Below are 8,404 nucleotides of genomic sequence, written 5' to 3'. Positions count from 1 at the left end.
TTGGAAAAATAAATCGCAGTGTAATTGCCCAATCAGTTCCACTTTACGACTTCGGGCTGTAAAGCTAGCTCTGCTCTTAAATCCCGCGTTAGCACCGTTTAAAGTCGTGTCCTCGTGCTCTCCAGCGGTGTCTCTGTAGAAGAGACCTGCAGAAAGTTGGCGTTTTAAAGTGGGGTCCCCATAATTAAGTACCGTTTCGAGATAAGCCCTGTATGGATACGTGTTGTTTGACTGGCTGATGAGCCGGTCGCCGAGGCTCACATCCAGTTGGTTAAAAAGTGCGGCTATGGGGTATGGAGAAAACGCCACTCGGGCTGCGGCGTCCAAATCGGATCCGTCTGCGTTAGTAATTTTGCACGACAGATAAATCAGGGTAGCTGAAAGGTCCAGGTAGTCATCCGACCGAGCTATGAAGAACTCTAAGGGGGCTGTGTCTGACAGGGCTGAAAGTGGCGGTACTTCGACATATAGAGAACTTTCAATGCTGGTTTGCGTTGGTGGTACTTGGAATAGGTCCAACTCTGACTTTGTGCATTCCTGGGAACCGCAAGGGACGGAGGCCATGGTCCGATTTAAAATATGTTGCCCTTAGAGACTCGTTTTTTTCCGTGTCTTCTCCGGGTCTTAAGCGAACTCTTTTGAGCCGGTCGCCGGCGCTTCACAACGCTTTGAAGGAACGCGGGCGGCCCCCTTAGTGATACACCCCTTTTTCTCTTCCTTCCTCTTTCGAGATAGATTAAACCTGAGCCTTCTTGACCCGTTTTGGTAAACTTTTTCATCACCGCCCCCGAAACGTGCCCTGCGACGTCTCGGGCAATATTTGCTGCAGCGGTTTTCACGTGCGGTTTTACCAACTGGAACCCTCTTCTTAAAAGCGGTACTGCTTTTCTGAAAAGGCTTCTGAATATACCGCCAACACCCGCCCCGTACATAATAGGTGCCCCGTGGAACCCCGGGAGGCCTGAGCCGGCTTGTGCTCTATAGTAATCCCTATAGAGCGACGCGTCGCCGTAATTTTCAGGTAAAATCATTATTCTAGTACACTTCACCACGTCGCGGCCTGAAATGAAGCTTCGCTATGACTTTACCCACTTTAAATCTTATATTAGTGTTCAAATCGTCCTTCAGTTCCAAAGTTATTGTGTGAAAATGTTTTTTGCTGATCGGTACATAATCTCTTTTGGTGTAAATGATGTTTATCATGCTATTATTCTTGCCTGTGATTTCCACGCACCGGAGGAGAGGCACGTAGCTATCCCCCACTCTCTGATGCTCTATCACGTCGCAGTATACAAACATCATATAAAATCCGCCGTGTACATCCGTGTAGGCTTTCCCCGATGATGAAGAGTGGTGAACGTTAGGCGTCAGCCCCAACACTCTCCCCAGTTTTTCACGCACCAAAATACCATAGTCTTGAGCATTCCTCAACTGCACTTTTCGAAGTCGTGGTTCATACGTTAATCTAAGGTCAACAAGTTCCGATATGTTACCAATGGATTTATTCATTACTTCTACAATGTCTCGTATGTTGTCATAGTGCCCCGGCGGGAAAGAAAGTTCGTGGGCGCTTTCCTTCTTGCGTACCACCGTAAATCTAACATCCTCTGTTTCAAAAGTGTCCCACGTGTGCGGGTACTGAATTTCTGTTAGGGCCACCTCCCAATCTCCTTGTAGATGAATAGGTTTTGCTAGTTTCACCGTAAAATTTGAAATTTTGTTATTAGGGAAAGTGTCCAAAGACGCGTTACTCGGGAGCGTCAGATAAAAAGGTCCGACCTCCATGGCGCTTCCGCGGTACCTAAATGCCTATATCCGCTGTTGTAGACTTTGTATATCCTTTAATTCACTCTCAGAGACCCAACTATTAAATTTATCAGGCCATCCCCGCCATTTAACTAGGCACTGTCTTTGTGCCCCGTGCCCCTTCTTTGCCAAAACGTTCTCAATACGGTACACACGATCTTGATCCTGTTTTATTTTTTGCAGCTCTTCTTTGTAAAAACACCCTTCGACCTCCTCCCCAGCATAGTCTTTTAAGTTAAAAACTGTAACGCCTGAATGCTTGGAAATCTTGTCTATCACAAAGATCTCATCTGTAAAAGTCTGCTCATACCCCTTTTGAAATACCCCCTTGCATCTAGATACCCTAACATGATCACCTTTTTTGAGCGTGTTTTTTGAAACAGGGTTGTTGGTGAACACGGACCCGTACACAGTTCTCCAAATTTTCAACTCATTTTGCGGGGATACTTCTACAGGGGACATCTTAATGGTTCTATGATAGCTATGATTGTAACTTTCAATAAAATCTTGTAAACGATCTATATAACGAAATGTGTTGTACGCTGTAAAATACCGCCAAATTCGTGCCTTGAGAGTTCTGTTGAATCTTTCTACAATCGCCGCCTTCACTTCGTTGTTTGTAACAAAATGTTTTACACCATACTTGTTCAGCAGAGCTTTTAGCGTCTTGTTTTCAAACTCTTTTCCTCTATCTGTTTGTAACTTTTTAGGAATTCTCCCGCTGCTGAAAATGTAATCAAAGGCTTTTGTGACCGAGCTCCCCGATTTTTCCTTCAGGCCAACGGCGAATGCATACTTTGACAGTACGTCTATCACCGTTAATATAAATTTTACACCATCATTAACCGCGGCATGTTCACGGACGTCTAGAAGGTCCGCCTGCCATTGATGATTTAAGCCGCTGACTATCACACGCCGTCTTTGAAAGCGCTTTCTCGACCCCTTATGTAGCGTGTAGGCATCTTCGCCCGATAACCAGTCGCGTACCTGTGTTCTTTTAACACCGTCGTTGTGGATTTTGCTCTCCTTGTACAAGGCTTCTACACCGCCAAAACTACCAACTTTCGAGGGGTTGTAATAAACTCTTTTGAAAAGCTTCTGCATCGTAGCGCTTCTTGAACTAAAATACCGCAACCCCTACTCCCGCCCCCCTATTCTATTAATTCACTTTTGTTTTATTATTTTTCTTTATCAAATAATCAGAACTAGAAGCCGGTTTATTTTACAATAGTAGATTATTTAATAACACACGAATTAAACAGTGTATGATTTAAACTGGTAATATAGGAATGTACAGCGCTATAAACGATAATAACGATAAAAACATAGATATTTAACACAATGCTCTCAAAAACTCGTGACGTAGAATCAATATTTGGATTTTGCTAGCTATGAACGGTACCAGTCTTCTTACATCCTCCCCACGCCCCTTCAAGAAGGCTCGACAAAACAAATCAGATATTGTATTCATGAAATTGAAAAACTGTTTCTTATTCAGAGTAGTTCCTAGGGTGCAAAATGTCCGCCTGATATAATTGTCGATGCAATCTTCGAGCACGTCGTCAGCGCCCAAGAAGATTTTGCTCTTTTCAACGTCGTAAAAGCCTCTAGGTTTCTGACCCAGTTCTTTTTCAAGCTCTTCGATGATTTCACATCGCTTGTTACGACATAGCGCGGTCGGGCGAAACACTGGTTTGGGGTACGCCATCTTTGCTCTGATCAGAAAATAAAAAGCGTCTTCCAGGCATCTAACGCTCGGTCGCACGCCGATCTCAACCATGTGTCGAAACACACTTTCCTGCAACGGAAAAACACACATACATAATAGTAGCAATCGCGAAGATCATCATGTTTTCATTTACTCTACATTAAGAAATGTCATGTTCCTCGGTTTTAAACTCCTGTAAAGATACTTGATCTTAAAATATCTACGGTAATTCTTCCTTCTCAAATGCTGTTTCATTATCAAGCGTATGTATTCATCACCCGCTTCATACATACTTTTCACATGCTCTGATGGGGACTGTACTCTCTTAATATACTTTAAAACATTCGCAATCATCTTACTACAATCTTCGGGTACTGACATTTCTTTCAAGCCATAGACCGCCCCCAACGTCGCCATAATCTTATAGGGGTCCAGCTTGTAACATAGTTTCCGTATCAAACTGTCTTCATATTCATCACCCGTCGTGAGACAGTCGTGATGCAACTGACTCGGGTCGTCAATTTTACAACCTTCGCATTCGTCGTACCACCCCGCCTTTAAGCACAATTTTATGATCGCGGCTATCGCTGTCAAAAGTCCGCGATATCGATCCGTGCTCCAACTTTCACCACGACAAAATTGTACAATTGCGTCTAAGCGCTTACAGCTGCAGTTTTTATGCGTTACGGCAAGTTTTTTCTGTCTTGAGCAGCAGAGACATGAAAAACGTAGCGATGGCTGTGTGACTTCCATAGTCGTGCTAGCGGTTTTGTCGCCTGGGGCTCCTCCTCCTCTCTTTTGCTGATAAAAAGAAAAAAGGGGTTTTTCGACCTCAGCCTTCCTCACAACTACACGCCTCATCATCACACTCTTAAACACCCCAGAGGATTTGCCGAAAAATTGCGGTTCGTACTTACTTTTCGTTTTCCAACTTCGCACTTTTCTGTTTCGTTTACAGATTCTTCTCCGGAATCCATCTCTGTACATTCGCTAGAGTCCTCGGGTTCAGGCTCTTGCAGGTCAATACCCTCGTCATCTTCACTTGGTTCCGCTCTTCCACCGCCGTCTGTAGCATCGGAGGTATTGCTCGCCATTTTAGCAACGCCACCAACCGCCTCTTCGCAGGCTCCGGTCTCGGGCTTTATATTCGGCATAGCCGATGCCTCGACGTCTGTCTCGGGCTTTTTATTCAGCATCGCCGATGACATCTCCGACGTAGTACCCGCAGGCGTTGTTGGCGCGCAATTTTCCTTATCACTATCGTCGAGTTCTGCAGCGTCGTCTGCAGCATTTGCCGCTTCCTTCAGCATCGCTGTTATAGTTTCTCCAAGGGGTCCCGCTTCCACGCTAGAGCAAGACATTCTCAAAGTTGTCTTAAAGCTCGAGCTTTTCTTTGTCGGCAAAAAGCGGGGGTTTCTTAACACACGGTCCTCGGAATGCTGGCTTATATCCTCTGTGAACATACTAGACACGCCCCGCGGTATGTTTGTAGACTCGTATTTCACACTACCCCCACTTCTTAGCAACCCTCCTGCATGCGTGGTCGATTCATACGTTTTTGATTTCATCGCAGTATCATTTTATAAGCCTTGATTCACAATTCCTAACTTATCGTTTTATACGCTTTATGATTTCATCGCCGTATCATTTTATAAGCCATGATTCACAAAATAACGACCTATAAAACAATAAAATGCTATAATCTTATCAATACGTTATAAGGACCGATTAAAACCCCGATTAAAATCAGACTTGGAACGCGTCCAATATAGACACACGGACCAAAGGGGCGTGGTCAAAGGGGCGTGGCCACCTGTCACATCCAATTAGCGAAAATACATGGTGACGAGTAGTATACAACCTATACTACTGACGCCAATACGGCCGGCTCCCGCACAAACGGGACACGCGCGAGCACCCCGTGCAAGCGCCGCAGATTGAGGGCCGTGTTGCGATGGGGAATAAAGCCGGACTGGTCTTGGTGGACCAGATCGCCCACCACGCCGACCAGCCGGTTGGCTAGCACCTTGGCGAGGATTTTGGGCTCCGCATTCAAGAGCGAGATGGGCCGATAGGATGTAACCCGGTCCCGGGGTCTCCCTTCCTTGTGGATCACCACGATTGTAGCCAGACGCTGGTCCGGCGGGAGGGAGCCCAGCGAGTGGGTCGCCAGGAACATCGCGCGGAGATTGGGTGCCAGTACATCCGGTCGCAGCTTATACAACTCGATAGGGATGCCGTTCGGGCCCATGGCCTTGCCGGATGCGACCGAGCGTATGGCGAGGGCAATTTCGTCAGAGGTGGGAGCGGCATCTAACGACACCCTGTCCACCACCGAAAGGGAAGGCAGCGCGATATCCCTAAGCAGGGCATGGGAATCCTCCTCCGAGCAGGGAGAAACCGGGGAATACACATCGCGGAAATAATCCGCGAAACAAGAGACAATGTCTTCTGGCTCGGTGACACGCACACCATCCATCCTCTCAACCAGCGGGACCACACGACTCGCTCTCTCCTTCTTATCCAACCACGCAAGCAGTTTACCAGCCTTATCACCTACATCATACAGTCGCCCCTGTTGCTCTCTACTGAGGCCCCTGGCCGCCTCCGTGACGAGGGCCCTGTAGGCCGCCTGCTTAAGTTGTAGGACATGTAGTGCAGCATCCGTCACCCCACCCTCTAGATCACCCTCCAATTCAGCAATTTCGGCCTCCACCCGGGTCACCTCCTCCTGCTCGCGCCTCCGGGCATGGGAGATAACGGAGAGGGCCTCCCCTCTAAGAACTGTCTTGAAGGCTTCCCACAGGGAGATAGCCGAAGGGACGGACCCCACATTCTCATCAAAATACCGCTGCAAGGATTTAATCAAATCAGCGCGAATGGTGGGGTCGCGCAGGTACCAGGCGTTGATTGGAGCTACCCTGCCCTCCCCCCTCGGGAAGACATCAAAGTGCAACAGGAGCGGGGAGTGATCTGAAATACCCCACGCCAAATGGCGTACCTCTCCTACCCTCCCCACATAGGCCGCAGGGACAAGGACATAATCAAGCCGAGAGAGGCTACCATGGGCACCCGAGTGGAAAGTGTACTGCAGCTGCGTGGGATGTTTTAAGCGCCAGCAGTCCACCAATCCCAGTGTATCTAGAAAGCCGGACAGCCACGCCTGCGCCCGGGGAGGTCCCTAGGGGGGTGGCGATCCACGGTCCCAGAAACCACCGCATTGAAGTCCCCCCCAACCACCAGAAGCCCCCCCGGAAGGTCAAGAAGGAGGCACCCCAGGTCTGCAAAAGTGGTAGACTGTAACCCCGGTGGGACGTACACTGATACAAAGACAACTACTTTGCCCTCCATTCTCCCCACTAAGACAGTGTAGCGTCCCCTCTCATCATGGCGCACCTCGTCTATTTCCAACGGGAGCGAGTTCTTCACCATGATGCCCACCCCCCGTGAGCCCGACGTGAAGCCCGAGTGGGCCACCAAACGATAGCCACGCCGATTCATGGCACAAAAGGAATTACCAATAAGGTGTGTCTCCTGCAGAAAGACCACATCTGGCGAAGTTCGTTTCAGATACTGCAGGACCACACCTCGCTTGATCCTATCCCCCAGTCCATTAACGTTCCAAGACAATAAAGTCAGGTCCCTACCCCCCATCACGTACAGAAGCCATCATTCGTCCCCCTGAGAGCACCTTAAAAACACCAATACAATAAAGGGTTTGCCTTGCGGTAAAAACAAACAACACCCCACCCCAACCCACCCATCCCAACAAAACTCCCCCCTCCCTGCACCCCTGCATGAGCCCAAACAGCCCCCCCAAAGTGCAGTGTGCCTGTCGCCCCATAGATGATTAAACTAACTAGTCCCCCAGAGGAGGAGGGAGAGCCCCCAGGAGACCCCGTACTACCTCCACAGGAGGGGAACTTACACGAACAGTCAAAAGTGACGATAATGTTGTCCAAAGCGAGGCCTATTATTAGTCCCTCAGTCCTGATCCGGCGAGCCCTCCCCTCCAACCGCGCCCTCCCCCACCCCCCCGGCCCCGATCCCCGGGCAAAGAGTCCAACCAGTCCCCGGCCGCTTCGGGACGATCAAAAAAGTGCGTGCGGCCATCCACCTCCACCCGCAACTTAGCTGGAAAAAGCATCGCATACTTGAGGTTCAGGTCCCGTAGACGACGTTTAACTCCGAGAAAGCTCAGTCTCTGCTTCTGGACCGCTGGGGTGAAATCAGGATAGAAGTTTACGTCCATATTGTCGAGTCTGACCGGTCCTTGTAGCCGAGAAGTCTGCAGGATAGCGTCTCTGTCCCGAAAGTTGAAAATCCGGGCGATGAGAGGCCTCGGAGGGGCTCCGGCCTTAGGTCTTCCTCCGGGAACCCTGTGGGCACGTTCCACCGCAAAGAATTTACTCAGCCCCCGGGGCTGGAGATGGGTGAGAATCAGGTCCTCCACAAACAGGTCCGCCGCCGCCTCCTCACGTCCCTCCGGCACCCCGACAATGCGGACATTGTTCCTCCGGGCCCGACCCTCGGAATCTTCCAGTCGACGATCCATCAGGGCGCTCGCCTGGCCAAGCCGGCGCACCTCCTTTTGGAGGGCCGCTACGTCCGTTGTGAGGCCTGAGGTGGTGTGGGCCAAAGAATCGACCCGGTCATTGGTCTTGGATAAATCGGCCCTCACCAGGCCAACATCCACGTGGACCGAGTCAATCTTCTGCGCCAGTGTGTCAAAGCGCTGGTCCACCGAGGCCTTCATCTCGGCGATAGCGCCCATGACATCTCGCAGGGTCAGATCCGCGGGCAGAGCAGGAGCATCAGTCGGGCCCTCAGGGGACCTACGCGGCACCTCAGGAGATCCCTTCTGGAGGGTGTAGCGGTCCATGTTGTTGG

General features: G+C 49.7%; 1 long non-coding RNA gene across 1 annotated transcript; it reads right to left on the bottom strand.

Annotated features, from left to right (window-relative positions):
- Positions 1-3,022: 3,022 nt before the first annotated feature.
- On the bottom strand, positions 3,023-4,484 carry LOC146859140 (uncharacterized). Its single transcript, XR_014979739.1, has 2 exons — positions 4,432-4,484; positions 3,023-3,604 (listed from the first exon to the last, which is right to left on the bottom strand). It is a non-coding gene; the product is annotated as an uncharacterized LOC146859140 (long non-coding RNA).
- Positions 4,485-8,404: the final 3,920 nt, after the last annotated feature.

Source organism: Triturus cristatus, chromosome 3_2 (genome assembly GCF_964204655.1).
Source record: "Triturus cristatus chromosome 3_2, aTriCri1.1, whole genome shotgun sequence".
NCBI lineage: Eukaryota > Metazoa > Chordata > Amphibia > Caudata > Salamandridae > Triturus > Triturus cristatus.
The sequence above is the reverse complement of the archived record's forward strand: the minus strand, read 5'-3'. Positions and strand labels throughout refer to the sequence as shown.